Genomic DNA, 12947 nt, shown 5'->3' with positions numbered 1-12947 from the left:
GTGTCCGGCTCGCCCGGACGTGTCCGGCGGCGCGGAGAGGGAAGATTTTTAGGGTTTGCTCGGATTTCGGGGAAGGGATCTATATATAGAGGTAGAGGGAGCTAGGAGTGTACAAATGGGGTGTAGTTTTCGCCCACACGATCGTGATCGAACGACCGAGAGCATGGAAGTGACTTAGATGGGTTATTGGGCTGTTTTGGAGGGGTGTTGGGCTGCAACTTAAAAGAGGCCTTTGCAGATATGCGGATAACCGTTGGTGTACCAAACGAGCTCCAAATGACCCGAAACTTGACAAGTGGTCTACCGGTGCTATACGAGGGCCACTTGGCAAGGCTCGGTCCATTCCGAGAATGTTCAACACCTGCACACGAAATGAGACAAGAGGGGTGCGCCGGTGCATGTGGGAGTGTCGGATTGCGAAACGGACAACGGGGAAAATGCTCGGATGCATGAGACAATCACGTATGCAAAATGAAATGCGCATGATGACATGATATGATATGCATGACATGAATAAAATGCAAAACAAAAGACAAAACCCAACCACGGAGGAAATCTCATATCACATAGCCGAAAATGGCAAGAGTTGGAGTTACAAAGATGGGAAGTTACATCCGGGGTGTTACAATGGCCGGGGGAGTAGTGGTTCTAGGAGCCTGAGTGGAGGCAGGGGTAGTATCGGTGGGAATAGCCAGGGGGAGAGGAGGCAGTACAATCTTGGAAGAAACTCGGGGGGAGTGAGGGGTGTTGGGGAACGTAGCAATAACGCAGATGATGGAGGAGATTCTAGGAGATTCTAGCAACGAGAGAGAGAGAGAGAGGGAGGGCATCTACATACCTTTGAAGATCGCTAAGCGGAAGCGTTACAAGAACGCAGATGATGGGGTCGTACTCGCGGCGATTCAAATCGCGGAAGATCCGATCTAGCGCCGAACGGACGGCGCCTCCGCGTTCAACACATGTACAGCCCGGGGACGTCTCCTCCTTCTTGATCCGGCAAGGGGAAAGGAGAAGTTGAGGGAGAGCTCAGGCAACACGACGGCGTGGTGGTGGAGCTTGTGGTATTTCTGCAGGGCTTCACTAAGCTCTACGGAGGAGGAGGTGTTGGGGAGGGAGGGGTTGCACCAGGGGAAGGGGTGCGGCAGCCCTCCCACCCCCCACTATTTATAGGGGAAGGGGAGAGGGGGTCGGCCCCCTTAGATCCCATCTAGGGGGGCGACCAAGGGGGATGCTTGCCCCCAAGCTAGGTGGGGGCGGCCCCCTTAGGGTTTCCCCCAACCCTAGGCACATGGGCCCTAGGGGGAGTTGGCGCCCAGCCCACCTAGGGGCTGGTTCCCCTCCATATTCAGCCCATAGGGCCCTCCGGGGCAAGTGGACCCTCCCGGTGGACCCCCGGAACCCCTTCGATGGTCCCGATACAATACTGGTAACCCCCCGAACATTTCCGGCGATCAAATAAGGACTTCCCGTATATAAGTCTTCATCTCTGGACCATTCCGGAACTCCTCATGACATCCGGGGTCTCATCCGGGACTCCGAACAACCTTCGGTAACCACATACTATTTCCCATAACAACTCTAGCGTCACCGAACCTTAAGTGTGTAGACCCTACGGGTTCGGGAACCATGCAGACATGACCGAGACATCTCTCCGGCCAATAACCAACAGCGGGATCTGGATACCCATGTTGGCTCCCACATGTTCCACGAAGATCTCATCGGATGAACCATGATGTCGGTGATTCAGTTAATCCCGTATACAATTCCCTTTGTCCATCGGTATGTTACTTGCCCGAGATTCGATCGTCGGTATCCCAATACCTCATTCAATCTCATTACCGACAAGTCTCTTTACTCGTTCCATAATGCATGATCCCGTGACTAACTCCTTAGTCACATTGAGCTCATTATGATGATGCATTACCGAGTGGGCCCAGAGATACCTTTCCGTCATATGGAGTGACAAATCCCAGTCTTGATTCGTGCCAACCCAACAGACGCTTTCGGAGATACCTGTAGTGCACCTTTATAGCCACCCAATTACGTTGTAACGTTTGGTACACCCAAAGCATTCCTACGGTATCCGGGAGTTGCACATTCTCATGGTCTAAGGAAATGATACTTGACATTAGCAAAGCACTTAGCAAACGAACTACACGATCTTGTGCTATGCTTAGGATTGAGTCTTGTCCATCACATCATTCTCCTAATGATGTGATCCCATTTATCAACGACATCCAATGTCCATGGTTAGGAAACCACAACCATCTATTGATCAACGAGCTAGTCAACTAGAGGCTTACTAGGGACATATTATGGTCTATGTATTCACACGTGTATTACGGTTTCCGGTCAATACAATTATAGCATGAACAACAGACAATTATCATGAACAAGGAAATATAATAATAACCATTTTATTATTGCCTCTAGGGCATATTTCCAACAGTCTCCCACTTGCACTAGAGTCAATAATCTAGTTACATTGTGAAGAATCGAACACCCATAGAGTTCTGGTGTTGATCATGTTTTGCTCATGGAAGAGGTTTAGTCAATGGATATGCGACATTCAGATCCGTATGCACTTTACAAATATCTATGTCTCCATCTTGAACGTTTTCACGAATGGAGTTGAAGCGACGCTTGATATGCCTGGTCTTCTTGTGAAACCAGGGCTCCTTGGCAAGGGCAATAGCTCTAGTGTTTTCACAGCAGAGAGTCATCGGGCCCGACGCATTGGGAACAACTCCTAGGTCGGTGATGAATTCCTTCATCCAGATTGCTTCATGCGCTGCCTCCGAGGCTACCATGTACTCCGCTTCACATGTAGATCCCGCCACGACGCTTTGCTTGCAACTGCACCAGCTGACTGCCCCACCATTCAAAATGTACATATATCCGGTTTGTGACTTGGAGTCATCCAGATCTGTGTCGAAGCTAGCATCGACGTAACCCTTTACAACGAGCTCTTCGCCACCTCCATAAACGAGAAACATATCCTTAGTCCTTTTCAGGTACTTCAGGATATTCTTGACCGCTGTCCAGTGTTCCGTGTCGGGATTACTTTGGTACCTCCCTACCAAACTTACGGCAAGGTTCACATCAGTTCTGGTACACAACATGGCATACATAATAGACCCTATGGCTGAGGCATAGGGGATGACACCCATCTTTTCTCTATCTTCTGCCGAGGTCGGGCATTGAGCTGTGCTCAAATTCACACCTTGCAATACAGGCAAGAACCCCTTCTTGGACTGATCCATATTGAACTTCTTCAATATCTTATCAAGGTATGTGCTTTGTGAAAGACTGATGAGGCATCTCGATCTATCTCTATAGATCTTGATGCCTAATATGTAAGCAGCTTCTCCAAGGTCCTTCATTAAAAATACTTATTCAAGTAGGCCTTTATGCTTTCCAAAAGTTCTATATCATTTCCCATTAATAGCATGTCATCCACATATAATATGAGAAATGCTACAGAGCTCCCACTCACTTTCTTGTAAACACGTGCTTCTCCATAAGTCTGCATAAACCCAAACGCTTTGATCATTTCATCAAAGTGAATGTTCCAACTCCGAGATGCTTACATCAGCCCATAGATGGAACGCTGGAGCTTGCACACATTGTCAGCATTCTTAGGATCGACAAAACCTTCCGGCTGCATCATATACAATTCTTCCTTAAGGAAACCGTTAAGGAATGTCGTTTTGACATCCATTTGCCATATCTCAGAATCATAGAATGCGGCAACTGCTAACATGATTCGGATGGACTTCAGCTTCGCTACGGGTGAGAATGTCTCATCGTAGTCAACCCCTTGAACTCGTCGATAACCCTCAGCGATAAGCCGAGCCTTATAGATGGTCACATTACCATCCGCGTCAGTCTTCTTCTTAAAGATTCATTTATTTTATATGGCTTGTCGATCATTGGGCAAGTCTGTCAAAGTCCATACTTTGTTTTCATACATGGATCCTATCTCGTATTTCATGGCTTCAAGCCATTTATTGGAATCCGGGCCCGCCATCGCTTCTTCATAGTTCGAAGGTTCACCGTTATCTAACAACATGATTTACAGGACAGGGTTGCCATACCATTCTGGTGTGGAACGTGTCCTTGTGGACCTATGAAGTTCAGTAGTAACTTGATCTGAAGTTTCATGATCATCATCATTAACTTCCTCTCTAGTCGGTGCAAGCACCACAGAAACATCTTCTTGAGCCGCGCTACTTTCCAGTTCAAGAGGCAGTACTTCATCAAGTTCTACTTTCCTCCCACTTACTTCTTTCGAGAGAAACTCTTTCTCCAGAAAGGATCCGTTCTTTGCAACAAAGATCTTGCCTTCGGATCTGAGGTAGAAGGTGTACCCAATGGTTTCCTTACGGTATCCTATGAAGACGAATTTTTTCGACTAGCTTTTCAGATTGTAGTTTATTGACATAAGCATCGCATCCCCAAGCTTTTAGAAATGACAGCTTAGGTTTCTTCCCAAACCATAATTCATACGGTGTCGTCTCAACGGATTTAGACGGTGCCCTATTTAAAGTGAATGCGACTGTCTTTAAAGCATAATCCCAAAATGACAGCGGTAAATCGGTAAGAGACATCATAGATCACACCATATCCAATAGAGTGAGATTACGGCGTTCGGATACACCATTACCACTACAAGAAATATGTCAACTTGTGACCTTCTGTTAGTGACCATAGAAGAATTGGTCATAAATTTATGACCATTTTAGACCAATTGGTCAAAAACTGTTGGGGGGCTCCAAACCCTAACCTATAACGGCCATTCTGGCAAGAAAGGTCATAATTTCATTAGAGGAAATGGTTGTAAAGCGAGAAGCACTATCCACTGCCTCACGCCTAGCTGATAACGACCAATATAACATGGTCACTACACTTGAGTTTGAATGAATTAGGATGATTAGGCAGCCACCTCAGCAACCTCGCTTATGTGTCACTGTCTAGGTGTCATTTTTGCTTAAAATGTTAATATTCAACAATAGACAAGGCACACACTGACATGCAGGACCCATTTGACAGGTGGGGCCGAGCGCTTAATTCGCCCAAAAAAGATGCACGAGGCGGGACTCGAACCCACGACCTCGCGCTTGCTTCACTCTCTTGCTACCGCTGGGCTAGAGAGGGATTATTGCTAATGTGTGGGTAGTTTTCTATATACTATACAAAACCATGGCTCTCTCGTATCAGTGACAAGTGGGGCCTTCCGACCAGGTGGCGGCGGGTGGCATCGAACAGAGCAACATAGCGTTTTTCTAGGTCTTCCGACTAGGTGGCGGTGGGCGGCGGCGGAAGCAACCAGCAGGGGCCGCTCGGACGAGGGCGGGGCGGCGGGCGGCGGCCGACGGGCGGGGCCAGCGGCCGAAGCAACCAGTAGGGGATGCTTGCCTTGCCCACGACCTCGCCGCAGGTGACCTCGTCCACAGCCTCGCGGCGGAAGCAACCAGCAGGGGCGGGGTCGGCAGCAGAGGTAACCAGTAGGGGGCGGAGGCGAGGCAAGGGCGTGGAGGCGAAGCGACCAACAGGGGCGTGGGCGACCGACGCAAGGAGAGGCACGCCGAGCATGGGGGACTCACCGCCGCCGCAAGCACACCTCCCGGTATGCGCCCCTCACCTCTTCCCCCCTCTCCTCTCTCACTATCTGCACCTCGTCACCGAGCATGGATTTCAGTGGGAGATGGATTTCGGTCAGATGTTCTTCAGCATAGATGAATTTTGTTGATGCACTATTAGGAGTTAGGAGATAGCTTGCTTGTTTGGTACATATTGCATAGATGAATTTTCTTGATGTACTGTTAGGAGTTCTTCAGCTTGTTTTTTAAGAATTCTTCAGGCCTTATTCTGTTAAGATTTGGGGGGAATTTGAGCTAGATGGCCTCAGTTGTTCTTCAATTGTTTGTCTACAGATTGTTAGTATAATAGTAATTGTAATTGATAGAAACAACATAGTATTTGTTAGGAGCTAGCTAGCTTGGTCTTCCCTGCAACATAAATTGTAATTGTAATTGATAGAAACAACATAGTATTTGTTAGGAGCTAGCTAGCTTGGTCTTCCCTGCAACATAAACAACATAGTAATTGTACTTGATAGAAACATGATCCTTCTAAATATTGGTTTGGTTTAATTTGAATTAGCCTTCTCTGCAACATAAATTCATGCCAATTTCAGTGTTGGTTTGATTTATAGTTTGGTTTGTTTCAATGTTGTGGTTAGGCAACACTACAAAAAAAATACAGTTCCGTGATGATACATGTTTGTCACAGTAGGTCGCGTTTTTTGTCATGCCTGTACATCCATGAAAAATTTATGACAGAATCAAGATAGTCATACCTGTGCTGTCGTAGAAGTGTTCCATGACATTACCAAAATTATCATCACGGAAGTGTCCACTTCCATGACGATAAATCACGCGTCACAGAAGTGCTTTCGTCAAGGGTGACCGACACGTGGTATCCACCGTAACGGAACACCGTTAAGCTATCGGGTCGGGTTTTGGATCCGATAACCCGTTAACAGCCCCGACCAATGGGGATTTTCCACGTGTAAAATCATCATTGGCTGGAGGAAACATGTGTCGGCTCACCGTTGGGACAGATGTCATCCACTCATTGGACAGAAGGCGCCTATGATACATCGACACGTGGCACGGCCCAATAGAGGCCCATTCCTATGAAAAGGCCGGCCCATTTGACTTGGTCAAAATGTGGCGGCCCGGCCCATGTAAAGCCTGTTAACGGCCTGTTCGTATATAGCCCATTTACAGCCCGCTAACCCAAGGCCCGTTACGCCCTATCCGAATTAGGCCCAGTAGCGTCATCTGGGCCACCCAATATGATTCCAGCCCGTTTTCACTTCTGGCCCATGTATGGCCCATGATGTCTTTCGGCCCATATGAGGCCCTATGTAACTCTTGGCCTATTAACGGCCCGTGGTGAAACTGGCCCGTAATGAACAGTGTATTACTTTACATCCATTAACAGCCCGTGGTGAAACTGGCCCGTAATGAATAGTGTATCACTTTATACCCATTAAGGGCCCGTTATTCTGTTGGGCCGTTTCTAGCCCATGTTATCTTTCGGCCTTCTCAGAGCCCATTTATTCTTGGGCTCATTTCGAGCATTCGTTTACTTACGGCCCGTTACTATCATTTTCTGCTTATGGGCCAAATTCAGCCCATGGTTACAGTCGGCCCGTTTGTGGTCCGTTAACACGTTGGGCCGTTTTCATAGCATCATGAAATACGGCCTATTAACGATGGCCCGTTATGGTCGGCCCATGAACGGACGATTCCAACTCTAGCCCATTTATGGCCATAATGCGGCCTGTTATTGGCCCATGTTTGGCCAATCGATCATACTGCCCGTATAAGGCCCATTGATGATACGACCCGTAGAAGGCCCATTGTTTCTGTGGCCCATAGAAGGCCCATTGTTTCTACGGCCCGTGGAAGGCCCACTGTTTATACGGCCCGTAGAAGGCCCACTGTTTCTACGGCCCGTAGGTGCAGTGTCACTACAGCAAATATTAGCCCACTGTTATTGTGGCCTAGTTTTAAAAAATAGGTTATTGCAGCCACTAGCAAACCGCAGAAAAAGAACTGCACTGACTACAAGCAAACAAATAAACAAGACAACAAGGAAATAAATAAGCAAGCAACTTACACTAGGCTATCACGGCTATTACACATATTACATCCACTGGGCATCAAAGTTTGCCACCAGTGCAAATATAGGGAACACATCAGCATATAAACGCTGCAGCAAAACAAGTCCAAAACTGAAACCACTTTAGAAGAGCTCAAGAAACAATATCCTGGGTACCCATAATGCTGGCAAGATGCTTAGCAAGATTATTGACTTTCTCTTGTTTGGCGCTTAAGTCCTCCAGCGTCTGCTGTTGCACCAGAAAGTATGCATCTGAATTCTGCAGGGACTTCCTCAGTCCTCCGGCTTCCTGTCACATAACATCTGATCGATGTCTTTCAACTTGAAGTTGAGACTCAAGAAGCCGAACTGATTCAGGCAACGAGTTCGAAGAGCTGGTGCCAGCAGTGGTAGCCAGTAACTCGAACACTACATCAAGACAGGACTTTGGGGTTGTCTCAGTGTCCTCAGTATAGTTTTTATCAGCTTTCTTGGATACCAACAGGGATGTCTCACTATCTTGAACCTTATCTGCATTACTTCCTTTACCATTGCATAACAGGGTACTCTTCTCCAATATTTTATCCGCGTTCTAAAAGGGAAACAAACAAACACATCTCAGGTTTACAATGTAGTATATGAAACTCATTTTGGTAAACCAGTTCAGTAGTAAGGTGGACATGATAACAACATGAAACAAACATATATCTATGTAGTATGGTCACTGTATGGTCTATATCATTCTAGTTTATGTTGCCAAATCAAGATAGATACAGTTTGAATCATATCTATTTAAGACAAAGCAGCATAGATAGAATATAAGTGCAGGAAACTACACAGCAATAACAACACTTGTAATGTGCATGGCATGAGAACATAACTGTTTATTCAATTGAAACTGAAATCAACATAGAGCAAGTTACAACAGCAAACAACCAAACACGTTGAAGAAACAGGTTTAAAACATACCTGTTGTGCCATTGGAGTTTCAATTGCATCCTTCAAATTTGAAATTGGTTGGTATCAGTAAATACAGTGATGCAAGAGCAAAGTAGTATGAACCATAGCTACGGAACCTGACCTGAGAACAATTCTTCTTCTGCTTTAAGCATTGACTTCGGGTTTGGAGTGGTGGTCCTCGTAATTTGGGCACTGCAGTTGCCTTACTAACTGCTCGTGTTTGGTTGCTCTGTGGTGGAGACGGTGCTGTGTCAATGGGAACTGGGTGTCTATCTACTGGGGTTGGGGTTAGAAGGGGTGTAGCTGGTTCTCTGTCCAACTGGGTAGGGGTACAATATGCATGAGTGTGGGTTATGTGTGGTGGGGCTGATTCTTGGGCAAGTACAACTGTGGTTCTATCTGCATCGACAGGTAGCACGATCTTTTCTGAAGACCGTGTTTTTACTCCCACAGATACTGCCATCACTCCCTCCAATTGAAATGGCTGATAAACAAGAAAAGTAATTGAATGTACAGACATTGTAAGATAGACAGGTGCAATGGATAGTAGGGAAGAAAACAGGGCATGAAATAATTCACATTTATGTTGTCTAAGCAAACAGAATAGCAGGACATAATTTCACATATATGATGGCTAATTAAACAGGATAGCATGACACAATTTCACATGTATGATGGCTAACTAAACAGGATAGAATGTCATACTTCAAAATATGATGACTATGTAAACATGATGACATAATATAACTACACGATGTGTCTATTAAAGTGGTTGGCATGCCATAAATCACAAACATGCCATCGATGGAAACATGGTGGCATGATATAATTCACGGATAGAATGACATAATTTAAAATATGATGACTATGTAAACATGATGAGATGATATAACTATATTATGTCTTTAGAAAATGGGTTGGCATGCCATAATTCAGATACATGCTGTCTATGTAAACATAATGGCATGACATAATTCAAATATATGATTTATATACTAAGGAAGTGAGTAGAGGGCAATTGCATATATGATGTGTCAACTAAGGAGATGACATTCAATATTGTGTATATGATGTAAAAAATAAGCATTGCAATACAACATATGCATTATATGAGTAATATAACCCTGCCAAGTTTGAGCATACACCTCAGGGGGATAATAGGACTGGTCATCTGCCTCTGAATCCTCCTCTGAAGAGCTATCTGTAACCAGCAAGATATCTGCTTCAGCAGGTAGCATTGTTTTCTCTGAAGACCTTGTGTTCACTCCAGATTTCTCCATCACCAATTCAAATGGCTGATGCACAGGAAGAGCAGTTGAATATACAAACATTGTCGACAAAAGCAATGAGAAATACAAAAAAAGGACGGCATGATATAATTCACATATATGACGCTTGCCTAAACAACATGGCATTGCATAATTCACATACATAATGCCTTGCAACAAGATAAGATTGCATAATTCACATATATAATGTCTTGCAATAAGATGGCATTGCATAATTCACATATATGGTAATTAGACACTAAACAGGTGGCATTCACACAAAGCATGTCTAAACTAAGCAAATGACATAGCAATACAAGATACCATACGCACGATATGAGTAACATAACCCTGCCAAGTTAGGGCATGCACCTCAGGGGGGAAATATGACTGGTCATCTGTCTCTGAATCCTCCTCTGAGGAGCTATCGGTAACCAGCAAGACATGCGCTTCATCAGATAGCATTGTCTGCTCTGAAGACCTTGTTTCCACTCCAGATTTTTCCATGACCGTGCCGAATGGCTGATGCACAGGAAGAGTAATTGAATGTACTAAAATTGTATACAAATTTAACACATAATAAAAAATGATGGCATGATATAATTCACATATAAGATGACTGGCTAACCAGGGTGGCATTGCAAAATTTACATATATGATGCCTGGCTAGACAAGATGGCATTGCATGATTCACATATACAATAAAGAAACAAAACAGATGGCATTGACACAAAGCATGTCTAAACTAAGAAGATGACATCTTTAATGTATACAGTAAGCAATGCAAGGCACCATATGCATGATATTACCAACATCAGCATGCCAAGTTAGAGCGAAGACCTCATGGGGTAAATAGGAGTGGTCTTCTCCTTCTGAATCCCCCTCAGAACAGTTATCTTCCTCTTGATTATGATCCGAAATGGGTGGAGGGGGGGGCTGCCTTTGCGCCCACCATGGAACGACGTCTGCATGAAATTTTATTGCCGCGCAAGGCTCGTCTCTTTTGCTCTACATGATTAGTTCCATTGTGCACAATAACCGGCATGCATAGGAATAAAACATAGTGAGATTATGTAAGGAGTGCATGCACAAATCCAGAGTGATGGTAGCAAACTATGGATAGACCCAAAACCAATGATAACAGGCAGATAATAGCTTTAGTTAAAAAATACAAATAATGGCTCCTTTAATGTTTGTTTGCACCCAACATGAAACTCATAGTAGACACCAGAGATTAACCAGATAGTACTGATTGCTGCCCCAATATGTACCCCACAACCATTTAAAAACTCAAGTTTCAGCATTAGTTTGGACCTGACTCGGAGTCTAATAGGTGAACATGACGATAATGTAGCATGTCATCATATTAAGCGACGCATAACGTAAGCAGACACAGAAGAGTGCGACCTCTCTTGCGGACCCGTGTAGTCCTCAAGGTCATCTGCTCAGTTGATGATGGTAATGCAGTTGTTGTGGCTGCCGGCGGCGGGGAAGAAGATCTGAGGCGGCGAAAGATAGTCTGGAGAGTGGATCCCTGCTGTGGTGAACCCTTCCGTTGTTGGAGTAGCTGAGCTGGGATGGAACACAGCGTCGCAAGAACAGGACAAACCACACAAGGTTTTCTTTGACACATATCTGTAACAGAAGTAATTGAGTAAGGGCTTGTTTGAATTTGAGGATTCTAACAATGCAAGGATAGGAAATAGACAAGAATAGGATAGGAATGCAGGTGCAAAATAGAGAATTTGAAAACACAGGATTTCTGCCAATCTGGGTGTTTGATTCACAACAATTGGAAGATCACAGGATGCAAAAAAGCATGGTGAGATTAAGTCAAACCACAAGAAAATGTACGGTTATAATGCTATTATGCTACTATCTCTTAGTCTTGTGCTTGATGAATAGGAATATGAAAAGGAGGAGAAGTGGAAATTAGAATTCCTACCATTTTTCTTTCAAGGAGACACTAAAGGAACAAATCCTACAGTTTTCCTTTGCTCCATTCCTTTGCACCAAATTCATGAAAAGTAGTACCATAGGAAACTTTCCAATTCCTGTGTTTTTCATTCACTTTTCCTTTCAAGCACTGGCGATTCTAGTAGGTAGGCTTGAGCAAGGAAAATCCTACACTAAAAAAATGTTTTTGTGCTACTTCTATTACTTTGGACCCAGGCCACTGCCATACTAGCTCAACTCCCAGGCCCATCGACAAATGCATAGCTCAAATGCGCAGAGATAAATAATGATGGCGTTCAAGAGAGTCCATCACAGATAGCTAACTTGCCTGGTACCTCACTGCTTGTCATATAGTAGGATAAAATAATCGTATTTCCCGTTACTACGAGTGCTCAATGGACAATATATATAACATGTAGAGTAAAAAAGAGATGCAACAAGTGTACAACCTCTTTGGCGAAGCCATGTCGATCTCAGCGTGATTGGGTTGGCCGGTGAGGATGCTCTGGCTGACTTTGCTGTCGGAGGAGGGGAAGAAGATCTTAGGCTTTTGGAGGTGGAGCCCGAGGTACTGCTCCGCTGTGATGGAGGGTTTCGTTGTTGGAGCAGCTCCTGTGAGTTGTACGACGTCGAGGCTGAAGCAGGACAAGAGAGACAACAAACAACGTTAACCTGAGTGGAATTCTAATAGTTTCTCCAATACATGACGTAAAATACATAACCACAAAGTGCTAGATGTAAAATACATCAGCCGCTCATCTCTGAACTTAATTGTCGAAACTGAACTTAACTGTCGAAACTGAACCTAACTGTCCAAACTGAATTTTGCTGTCGAAACTGAATTTTGCTGTCGAAACTGAACGCACTAGCAAGGTGAGGCTACACATCGGTCGACTGACTTTTTCATCTCTGGTCAGTCGATTTTGCAGCCGTTGGATACGAAGTCAAGGGCCTACGGTTCATCTTCAACCTCCACCCCTCCTGAGCCGCCAGCCACCACCGGCCAAACAGCAGCCCCCCGCCGCCCTTGGCCGATGGTGCGCCGCCCCACCCGCCCCGAAAACACTCCCCACCGCCGGTCCGCTGCCG

This window comes from Triticum aestivum, chromosome 4B, assembly GCF_018294505.1.
Source record: "Triticum aestivum cultivar Chinese Spring chromosome 4B, IWGSC CS RefSeq v2.1, whole genome shotgun sequence".
In the NCBI taxonomy this organism is placed as follows: Eukaryota; Viridiplantae; Streptophyta; class Magnoliopsida; order Poales; family Poaceae; genus Triticum; species Triticum aestivum.
Note: the sequence above shows the minus strand (reverse complement) of the source record.